The sequence below is a fragment of the Humulus lupulus genome, chromosome 2 (assembly GCF_963169125.1).
Source record: "Humulus lupulus chromosome 2, drHumLupu1.1, whole genome shotgun sequence".
NCBI classification, from domain to species: Eukaryota; Viridiplantae; Streptophyta; class Magnoliopsida; order Rosales; family Cannabaceae; genus Humulus; species Humulus lupulus.
The window spans coordinates 26,362,780-26,375,845 of record NC_084794.1 but is presented as its reverse complement, the minus strand read 5'-3'; positions in this window follow the sequence as shown (position 1 = coordinate 26,375,845).

The following is a 13,066-nucleotide window of genomic DNA, read 5'->3' as shown; positions in this document are numbered from 1 at the left end:
TATCAAAATACAATAATGATAATCTTTTAATTAAAAAAACCTTATAAGTATCTTTATCATAATAAAATTTAAAATATATTATCCAGACTAAAGTAACAAAATTTTGTTACTGGTCCTTTAATATGTTATGATTTAGAAACATATTATAAGCGAAACAAATTGTTATGATTTATATAATATAACAAACTAAAAATGCTATCAAAATGATCAAATGTAACAGTTGAAAAGTGTTATGCAAAAAGTATGATTAATCTTCAAATTTATAACCAAATACTTTAACTAAATGTTATTATTTGAATATTATAGCAACTAAAAATGTGTTATTGAATAGTTTAAGATAACATCGAACATAACATTCGAATACTGTTATAGAAAAGGCAGGACTTTTAATAACAGGGGCTATGTTAGCATTTTCAGAAGCGTTATCAATACTCCCGGTTAGCAGTTTTTAAGTGTTATGAATACTGTTTTTTCTTGTAGTGATCCTTTTTAAAAGTGAGAGGAATTTTAAATCTTGAGTGTGCAGTGCGACCACCAGGTAATTAAATTGCAGCCACTCCAGAGGAAGCTGTCGCTAGAGCAATCATGCCTCACGATCTCACTGTAGCAAGAATAGCTCTATATAAATAAGTTTTCCTAGTTCCTCCAGGTCCATCTATGAAAAATATAGCAGATTCTTCAGCAAATACTTTTTGAAAAATTATATCATATGCCTCTCTTTGTTTGACATTCAATGTTTCGGGTAATAATAGATCATCTTTAGATATTAATATATTTAATTCTTCGTGTATTTATTTTAGTTTCATATCCTCTTCATTGGATGTGACTGTATAATCGCCAAATGATAATCATTGATATCACTTCCCATTGTTTGAAGCACTGAATGAATATGGTGGAGTACTTGTGACCTTATATGAGATAAAGGTGAATGTGAAGTACTATAATCTTCCAACATTGATTTTTCAAATAGTTCCCATAACTTTTTAGGATTAGTAGGTCTGCAATAAATTAAAACAGTAGCAAAAAATCGTCATAGAGTATAAGGCATTTGGTAAAGACTGGTTTCTTCTAAGCATTATTCTATGGCATTATCCGACTCCAATAATCCACGTAACATAGTTGACTCGTGAAATGTTGTAGCTCGAATGTTGTTGAAAGTTTTAAGATCATCAAAAGAACTTGCTCCTCTTATATGATTTAACAATAATCTTAAATAATATCGTTCACCTTCAGTTGGATATGCAGACACTACTCTTCCAATGACAACTCCTTTCTTTTGTGGTGTCCAAATTTTTTGTTCTTGATTCCAAACAAAATTTTCAGGGAACTCGTTATACAAAAGTGTTCGTGCGGATTCATTGTAGCTGTTCATTTTGAAGAATTCAGTTAGCATAAACCGTGAGAACACATCAGATTGTACTATATGCGAAAGTTTCGTTGATGTGTTAAATGTACCGAGTTGTTTATATTCGAGATGTAATTGAAGTGAATAAACAGCTGAGTAAATTTCATTTAATGTGAAACCATATATTCTCCACATAGCTTCTGGAGCCGAAATCCATCTTGTTGATTGAAAATTATCAATTTCATTAATCATATTCTCATCATTTGAAGATGTAATATTGAAAGCCACACGATTGTGTCCCTTGTAAATATACTTATACAAGTATTTCACATCTTTTATAGTAGAACATATTTCTACGTTCATATGGCAGTCAAATTTTGCAAGTAAAAATGGATTGTATGGAACAACCCAACGATTATCTAAAGTAGTGCCTCTTACTTGAATGTGTTTACCATCATCACATCGTTTATATAGGATATGCATTTTGTGCTTGTGTTGTCATGGAGCAGAAAGATTTAGGATAGCGATTTCTACAGTTTCCTTTTTTCGTCATGCAAGCATTCTTTGGGTTTAAAGAACCACAAGGACCATGTATCATATGTTTAACTACCATTGTATATAAATGAGAGTTATGGGTTTCATGTGGTATTTCTGCTGACACAATTTTATCAAAATTTTCAGGTCCATAAATTTTTGAGTTGGGTTTCAAAATGATCAACAAGTGTGCATGTGGAAGTCCTATTTTTTGGAATTCAATGACATAGACGTATGCTGCTACTTCTCCAAAAATTTGTCTAATAAATAAATCCTTTTTTAACTCCTCTAACTTCGCCCTAAATATACGAACAACTAAGTCTGGTCTATTTTGAACCTCATCATTAGGGCCTAATTCTTGCTTGATTTCATACCAATTAGGATTACATGTCATTGTGAGAAATATATCTGGTTTTCCAAATTGTTGAACTAATGTCATTGCATCCATTTATCTTTTTCTCATGTCTCTAAGTCCTCTAATAAACAATGAAGGTAGAATAATCCTACGACCAACTTTACATCCTCGATTTTCACCATCCTCAATACTATCAATGATTCCTTGATATAATTAAGCTCGAATCTCTTTTTGCTTATGACAAAAATAATCTAGTCTAGATGTCTCCAGCTTAACATACATATCAACAACATATTGTTGTAGCAACCTTCTTGCTTGCAATAAAATTGATTCCTCTGATGGCCTAATTTGTAACTTGTAGCAATAATATTCTCGACAAGAATCGTTGGTTCGCGTTGTCTTATTTGTACATACTGAAATACGAAGAGAAAGTATTATATTGGAGATATCATTTAAAATATAACTAATTCATATCTTTTATGTACCTTGTGCTTCTTTCTAGAGAAGAATTTGTAGGAAGTTATATGTGGTCTAAATCAAATAATTTAGTGTTGGTGGCATATGGTGTATAAGTATTTTTGCAAGCTCGTTTAATTCCACAATGCCAACCACTTTCTCCATGGGGAAATAATAAAGGATATTGCAAAGGATCATAACAGCTGAAATAATATTCAACATTGTGTAAATATCCTGAATGGCTTTGAACAATAATATCTCGATTTTTATGCTCACCAGAGGGATGGTCATCATTCCACATTGTCGCAACTTGAGAAATTGAAGTAGCATTGTAAACTCGTTGATCTATGTGAGTGTTTGATCGAATGAGGATTTTACAGTTATTTAAATCAGACAATTCTCTTAGATTTCTAAAGAAGCGACAGTAAGGGTTGAACGACAATATCTCAATTAATTTTGTCAATATATACGATTTCATTTTTGATGAATTACACATTCGATGTCGGAGTTCATGCTTTGTGTCGTAAAAATAAAGTTGCAAATAAGAAGGGTGATTATCTAATGGCAACAATTCATTTATGAAATGATACACTTGTCCTTAAATTTGAAATGTATATATTCCTTTAATTCTCTTGCATAACTCTTTATCATATTTAACACCGAAGGATGTAAATGCAAAAGTGTTATTATATCTTCGAATATATTTTCAAAATTCTGCTGACTCATCAGAATCAGATGTGAAAAGAGCATGAAGTTGACGTGGAACAAGGTTTTACACTAATGATATATCACCATTAGAGCAGCAAAATCCTTTCGTTTCAGTATGAAATATTTTTTCATGACAGTGTATGCAAGGTGATTCCATTGGTAAAAAATGTTGCCTCAAAGAAATATTTGTTAATGCAGATGTGGTGGCTTTCTTCTTAAGCGAAACATGTGGTTGTCTTCCACATTCAATAGAGTTGGTCATCGAGGCGGTGGAAGAAGATCCTAAAATGAATTGGTATTCAGTTTCTCATATTGTGAATGATGTAAAAAATATAGTGAAGTACAGATTACAATTTGTAAAAAATAGAAACTTGAATAGGCTTGAGAGAAATTACTTGATGAGATTACTTATGTAATTAGTTTGTACTGTTTGGAGGAGCTTCCTTTTTAGGAGCTCTTGGAGAGTTGGAGGGTGTATTTGTTCAGTAGATTAATGAAGTTTTCATTCTTCTTGATAAAAAATATATATATATATTGACTAACCGATTTTAAAAGTGTTGGTAGAGTTGATGCAAATCCTTCATCCACAGGCATCACAACCTCGTTCCTTTCAATGTATATCTCCCTTCTTCTCTTTTTTATGTCATCTTTTTTTTGGAGATAAATTTGAATACCAATTTTTTCTTTTCAAACGAGAAGCCATTTGTTTCGTAGTGGCCCCAGTGAAACTAAGAACTACAAATTGAAAAAAATACTAGCCCTGCTCATTTAATGGTATATTTAAGGAAATGGTGTAGCAAGGCATCAACAATGCATAAATGATATTAAATTTTATTTGTTTGGAATTTTATGGAAGGCATGAATAGACTACTGGCACATTTACTGGACAGTGATTTAGTGATGCCAAAACCAATAGTTAAAATATTTTTTAACTTCAGTGTTATTGGGGATACTAAGTCAAAAATAAAATAGCACCATTTTTCTAAGGACATGTAAAATGCCTTTTCTTGTAGTATATATGCCAAAATTAACAATATAATTTATTAAATTAAAAAAAGAGAAGAATTGAATACATTACCTATTGAAGACCTTTCTGGGCAAGAAAATGAAGTTGAATGTCCCAGATGTTCAGGATTAACGCTGAGGATTAATGTTGGTGTAATGAAAGAATAAGAATTAACATTATTTTAACATTAAACAATCAAAACATGAGGATTCAATGAGATTATAGAGACACAAATAATTATTAAGTTATTACGTGAGGTTAACAAAAAGAATATATAGGGACAAAATGCATACATATAGATACAGTAATTAAAGGCTTATTATTATGTTTTTGTTTAGGAGGAAGGACAAAGCTTTCAAGATTAGTTGAGAAGATAAGGAAAAATAAGATGGAATTTTTTCTATGAATTTGTGACATTGAAAATGAGACTTAAGTGTACTACTTATTTACCGTAGGAGTTAAAGTGTTTAGAGGAAGAGCTGGCTTTGTACTCATTTTGTGAGTAAGAGGTTCACAAATAATAGGGTGTTGGTTCGGAGATATATTATCTTCCGCATATTATATAAAAATATACATAAATCCAAACAAAAATTTGATGCCAACCTACCATTAATGTCATATGGATACTCTTTTAAAAACCATAAAGTAATTTTATGGTAAAGGTGGAATTCCCCTTCAACCCGACAAAATATATATATATATAAAGATCACGATTATAGTACTTTTTCAAAGGAAAATAATTTAATAAATTAATTAGTATGTAAATGTAAAAGTTGGATTGTAAACATAGTACTGATGGAGTAGTCTAACATAAAAGCAAGATACAAATAAAACTCAACGTAGAGAGAGAAACACAATGAGATGAGATGAGGGAAGAATAGACACATTTCTGCAGACATTTTACAGGAACTAAAGCTAAACTATTTGCTAAATTTGGGATCGTGAAAGAAAATGGAAAACCTTTTGATTTGTGTTTGTATGCAGCTTCAGGGTTCTCCTAGCTCAGCAAGTTAATTTTTTATGCAGATATTTATTGAATATCAATTACCACTGCACTAAAAGTTACCGACTTAAATTTATAAAATGATAACTAAATTGTTTTTTCATCTTCTAGAATAGTATACCACATGAAAGACAAACAATGGTCAACGTATGAATCACAATTTTTTTTGTAGATAATGATAAAAATGATGAGGTGGCAAGAGAAAGAGATATAAGGAGCAAAAAAATTAAGCAGAGGAAAAAAAATACTCCAAAAAATAACTTTTCTTGCGTTAATATCTAGTAACTAATTTCCAATCATGCCATGTATGATTTTTATAAATTGCTTCGCTTCTGTTTGTTTCTTCAAACTATGATATTTAAATATCTATATTTATATGTACATATATATTGAGAACTAAAAAAGATGGTGCAGACGTTATTATGCCAAAATGGTTATATAAATTTAGAAGTTAAATAGTAAACATAATACTTATGGAGTAATCTAAAATAGAAGAAAGATGTGAAGAAAACATAAACATAGGCAGAGTCAGAGAGAAACATAAAGTGCAGATGCAAGAATAAACATACACATTTTTACAAACACCTCATATGCATAGAAGCTATATGGTGGAGAAGCAAGATGTGAAGAAAACATAAGCATAGGCATAGTTAGAGAGAAGCATAAAGTGCAGATGCAAGAATAAACATACACATTTTTAAAACACCTCATATGCATAGAAGCTATATGGTCGAGAAGTAAGATAAATGGTTGAAGGTTATATATCATTATAAAATAAGAACCATGAAAGACCATGAAAAAACCTTTTAAAGTGTTTGATTAATAAGTATCTATATGCAGATCTAGTTTTCTCCAAAGCTCAATAGGTGAGATTTTGTAGGCATGTTATATGTGGAATAAAATAATAAAAATAGTAATAGTTTAATCCTTTTCAATTGGAAATCAATTTTCGTCAAAAATAAAAGGAAAAAATGGTGCAAACAAAATGCATCTACCTCCCATGGATGATGGTAATGGAAGGAAGAAGTTGAAGTCGTGCACCCGTTGTTTGAATCTCTTTATCCTTCTACTTTTAAGGAAATTTGCCTTCCAATTGAAACCATCAGGTGGAGAAGAAGCCTATGGGAGAAGAAAACGACGAAGAAAACCCGAGGTAGAAGCTTTGAGATATCAAGCAATGAAATAAAGAGAGAGGACAGGGTAACTCATACTTGATTCCTTCTTTACTTTTCCTGCCCTTCATTACCTTTCAATTTTCCAAATAGATGAAACCTAAAAATGAGGATTTTATTAAGTAAACACTCTTTTCCAAAACATAGCATAATAACCCATCACTCATGTCTTAAATCGACCCCCAGAACAGAAGAAGCCAATGCCTATGCCATTGCATACTAAGGAAAATGACGGGTAACGTGAGGAGAGTGAAAGGATATGGGCTGAGGAAAAAGTATGCAAAAAAATAAAAAAACTCACAACAATCCAAAACAAAAAAAAGGTATACAATTTCATTATATTGAAGGAAGTAAATATAAGATTGGACACAGGTAAAAGTGGGAAAAAATGAACGAAGAGCTGCTTATGCACTCTTTTACTATAAGTAGGATAACGACAAAAAAACGTTAAGTAAATAAAAATAAGTTATTTGAAAACATATAAATGAAAATAATTTCTATAACACCCCCAAAATTAAAAAATATTTAAATGGAAGTTACCTTGAAACAATTCTAAACTAAGTTCAGCTTAGCAAGAATTTCAAATAGTTAAATATGTTAGAATTAATAATCACTCAAGCAACATGCATAAATATTAATATTTTAATACATAATCCCAGATCCTATACATGTTACTAAAAGTGGTTCAATATAAAATCCTAAATCATATTTCTATAGATCCTTTGCTAAATCAAAGAAGAAGATGAACATGAGAGCGGAAGTACTAACTTGAGGCCATTGTTGGAGATTGCACTGAATGTTTAGATCTTCCTATATAATATGTATCTCTATGAGAGAAAGTCTCTCTTTTCTTCTCTGTTAATGGAATGACAGACATAATAGAATGATACATATATATAGGGGATCACAACCCTAATTTATAATTAGTGATTACCAATTTTGCCCATTATAAAATTAAAAATTCACTCTCCTGTTTCTACACATTAAATCCATGAAATTTTAATACCCTATGATATTTATAACATAATTGGTCACTTAATTTTGTATCACATTTTATAACAACATTATACATTACACATATGTGCCCATAAAATAGGATTTTAATCCAACATTCTCCCACTTGGGTAACATATGTTTCCTTATAAATGTACAACCTTATGAGCTCAAAATTTATTATCATATAAAGGTATTCTTTAACAATCTTGTCCATCAACCATATCCATATAGGATCAAAGCGGTCTTTGTCATATTAATCATGACTAAACCCATCAATAGTCACATATGTAATGCCCCGATTTCCCGAGACGTTACTTAGGGAGTCCATTTAAAAATAATAAACAATAAATACTTTAAGACACTAAGAGAAAATATTTATTTAAAATTTAAACAGACAATGAGATCTCATTATTTAAAAATAAAAATGTTGGATGCTAGGTTTAATAACAACAACATAAAGAAAATAACTGTTCAAGTTTGAAAATTTAAAACATAACATTTATTTCTAAAAACATAAAATAACTGGAGCCCAGCCTCTAACATGTTCCGTCCATGCCTCGAGCCCGCACCACTCACTGCTTTGTTTTTCCTTTACCTGCACACAGAGTATCCGTGAGCTAACGCCCAGTAAGAAGAGCTATGTCGGACATAACTCCCCAAACTAGAAAACAACAAAAGAATAAACATAATAATCATCATGCGATACATAAGAACCATATCACACTAACATAATGTGTGTTATACTCACACACATAAATATTAACAAGTCATGTTGATCGGACATGAAATGTAATCTGCCTTGCCTGCGCTGTACTCACATAGCATTCCCACGGTGGCACATAGTCTAGCCTGTGCTATACTCACACTCGGTCGTTCCCTCGAGACATCGTTGCCTTGCCTGCACTGTACTCACACTCGAAAATTCCGTGGTGGCATCCTATTATCCTGAGTTATACACACCCAAGATAATTCCTGCAAGTGTTATACTCATACAAGCAGCTAAAATCTAGTAGCACGCCTACTCTATCATCTGAGCATGTCTAATAACTAAAATCCCTAGCACTATCCTCATGCTAGTCAACCTAATGCAACAATTCAAGTCACAATATAATTACATAATTAGACAAATATGAAAAAAAAAGGTTGTACGCATAACGTACACCCTGTGCGCAAGTGTCCACTCTTCTTACCTTAAGCAGTGAATTGTCCGCTGACGTGTCCCGAACCACTTGCTGTGTCACATCGACGACCACTAGCTCCTAGACGTCCAATTACACAGTGACAATTCAGGAAAAATAAAAATAGGTGTTAGGGTTTTATTTCGAAACCCTAATTATCGAAATAATTTAACTATGCAATTTTAACATGCATGACACGCAAATTAAAATCATTTTCCACAAAGGTTAAAACTATCATGTCACATGCACAAACAATAATGTTTCTAACGTATCACATGAATTCATATAAATATTTTTATGTGAAAATTACCAAAATACCCTTTAATATCATAATTACATTAAAGACTCAATAATTTTATAAAAATTATCATATGACAACAAAATTTAATAAACAACTTTTCCAAAACCCTAAATAATCAACATATGCTCATATAAGACCAGAAAAATAATTTTTAACATTTATAAATTATTTTTCCTCCATTTCCCAAATAATTCAAAATAATTATAGAGTCAGCCCAAAATTCAAACTAATCATACATAACTGTTCAAAAAGCCAAAATAAGCTTATAAAAATTATTTTAGAATTTTCTGGGAAAAATAACTATTTTTCTTAATTGATTTAATAGAAAAACCAATTAATTCAAGAAAAATACATAAACGATTTAAAAATAAAATCTAACTGTACAGACTGGTTTCTATACCCTAAAGTAACACACAAAATTACCTAGGGTTCAGAACAGTAACATTAATATTTTTCATATTTAAAATATAGAATAAGCCAAATAAATCATGAAAATTACATAAATGATACAAATTAGAAATAAAATTACAGAGAGCCTTAGAATCTCATTTTAAAAATTCTCAGAATTTTTAGAATACTTTAAATAAATTTTCCACATTTATTTTCTTAAATCACATATTTTAAAGCAAATAATTGAATAAAATTATCAAATACGATCAAAACTAAAATATAAACATACAAAACAATTCTAAATCATACAGAGATCATTCAGACATAAACTCATATTTTTTTTAATAATAAAAATATTTTTCATAATTAATCTCTATTTAAACTTAAATAAATCATAGTAATTCAAAGAAAAATTAGAAAAATACCAAACCAGTTGGACAATGCTCTAAAATTAATTTACTAATTTTTAGGATACAAAAATAAAATAAAAAACCTACATAAATACCCAGATCGGGTTCTCCGGAGCCTCGTCGGAATCTTCTTCTCCGTCGCCGATCAGATTCTAACTCCTCTTTCCACTTGTTTTTGACACTCCAAACCGGTTGGAATTTGTTCCCAAAGATCCCAAAACCTCAAATAACCCTTGAAGCTCAAGAAAACCGACCCATGATGGCCGGATCGTGCTTGTCTTCCCCGTCGCCGGTGTACCACCAAAAATGGTGGTCAAAATACAAAATTTTGTTTTAGATCTTTTTGATCCATTTCTTCACGTCCAAAACACTTCTTAGGATCCCTCTAAGCTTTCTAAACACTTCAAACAAACCCGGAACCTCCCATGTTCTCTTAGATCCGAAATTATTCAAGAATACCCACTTTAATGGTGAAAATTTGTGATTTTTGAAAACGAACTTTCTAGCCCCTTTTGTCATGTCAAGAATGTTCCTTAGATCATAGGAAAGATATTTCAAACACTCAAAACCACCCTGAAATTTCCTAGAGCTCTCAAACTCAAAATCTCCCTTTCTCTCTCTAGAAAATTCAAGAACGTCTATTTTCTTCCACTAGTGCGACTCTCCCTCTCTTCCCACGATTTTGAACTGTTGAGAGGCCCTCTAAATCGTGCTTAAACAAAAAGAAATGAAGGCCTAACCACTTGGTTGTTGTTGACAGATTTTAACCCTATGCTTAAGGAATTTCTTTTAAAATTAAATAAAAGAAATGGTGATCTTATTATAACTGAATTAAATTTCGAATTCAATCAGTTAAATTGCATTTGAAATCATATTCTAATGTCATTTAAATGCCCCCAAGTAAATTCAAACATAGGGACATTATGGTCATTTCATAATTACATGCAATTACCATTATTTAATCCATTTAAATAATAATGCAATAAACCGTATAATAAAATAAAACGAATTCATATCATGTTATTAACATTATTATGCTCATAATAATAATAACATTCACAACATAAATAAATAATTAAATTAACACACGTAATTAATTATTTATTAGGCATTATGCACATGCCAAGATTTAAATCTCATTCCAGGTTCTCAAACATAAGAAATTAATAATCTTTGTTATCATTGGAATCCATACATATCTAAATCCATAAATATGCAAAATGACAAAATACTCCCAGTGACAAAATTACAAAATGACCCTTTCGAGAAAACGGATATTACTACATATACAGATACAGTCAAATGGCATAGATCAATCATGGATGCGTAGCATGGAAATTACATGCAATGTGAACAAAACATGTCTATTTCCAACTGGTCCTCCTCAAACTTTAGTGAGGTCATAATCATAAAAAAAAACAGAGTGAATGAACTGAAAAACTTTATTTCTGATAAGAAAATAACCAAATACATAAATGTCTGAAATAAACATAAAGCAAATAAAATACAAACTCCCACTAAATCATGATATCTTCAAACAATACAACACCTATATGAGCAATGTGCTCATGAAAGACCTTGGGTGGTAATCCCTTTGTGAGTGGATCCACTATCATGGAGTGTGTCCCAATGTGATCTATGAATATTTGTCCACTCTACACTCTTTCTTTCACAACTAGAAAATTAATGTTAATATGCTTTGACTTGGACGAGCCTCTTGTTGTTGTTGGAATACAATACTGTTGAATTATTGTCACAAAATAACTTGAGTGGACTTTCTACATTCTCTAAAATGCACAGCCCAGTGACAAAGTTGCGCAGCCATATTCCGTTATTCGATGCCTCATAGCATGCTTCAAATTTTGTTGCCATATTGGAAGAAGCTACAAGTGTCTATTTGGCACTTTTTCAAGAAATAGCTCCTCCAGCTAACATGTAAATATAGCCTGATGTAGACTTTTTGCTACCTTGGCACCCAGCGAAATAAGAATCAGAATACCCTACAACCTCCAAACGATATGATTTCTTATATGTGAGCATGTAGCATTTTGTTCTCTAAAGATACCTCATAACCCTCTTGGCTGCTATCCAATGGTCCATACCAGGGTTTGCTTAAATATCTTCCTAACATTCCAACAATGTACGCAATATCCGAACGCTTACAAACTTGAGCATACATCAGACTCCCAACAGCTGATGCATAGGGAATCTTTTGCATTTCCTGAATTTCAAGGTTACTTTTAGGGCACTGACTAAGACTGAATTTGTCTCCTTTAGCAACAGGGGTATCACCTAGTCTACAATCTTACATGCCAAATCTTTTGAGTACTTTATCGATATAGCTCTTTTGTGATAATCCAAGAATACCTCGAGAACGATCTCGATGTATCTGAATTCCTAATAAAAAAGAGGCGTCCCCGAGATCTTTCATCTCAAAATGCTTAGATAGAAATCTCTTGGTTTCGTGCAATAAGCCTATATCATTAGTGGCAAGCAATATGTCATCGACATATATAACCAAGAATATATACTTACTCCCACTGAACTTATGATATACATAATCATCAACAATCAAAACAGAATGAGATAATTACTTGGTAAAATTTGTGATACCATTGATGAGAAGCTTACTTGAGTCCATAGATGGATTTTGTCAATTTGCAAACCATATTTTTTGGGTCTCCTGACACAAAGTTTTCTAGTTGCACCATATAAATTGTCTCATCAATGTCTCCATTGAGAAATGTTATTTTAACATCCATCTGATGTAGCTCAAGATCAAGGTGAGCAACAAGTGCCATTATTGTTCTAAAAGAGTCTTTCGATGAAACTAGAGAGAAAGTATCTGTATAATCAATGCCTTCTTTCTGAGTATAGCCTTTAGCTACAAGACACGCTTTATACCTCTCCACATTACCATTTGCATCCCTCTTGGTTTTAAATATCCATTTACAACCAATTGGTTTTGCATCGTCTGGTAATGGGACAAGTTCCCAAACTTTACTGTCTTGCATAGACTTATACTCTTCTTTCATGGCATCAATCCACTTTTGAGAGTTAGAACATTTAATGGCCTGATGAAAATTGATTGGATCATCTTCCATCATTCCATTGTCATCCTTATGTTCTTGAAGAAATACAACATAATCATTTGAAATAGCATTTCTTCTTTCTCTTGTGGACCTTGTTAATGGCTCTGGTTCTTGAGGCTT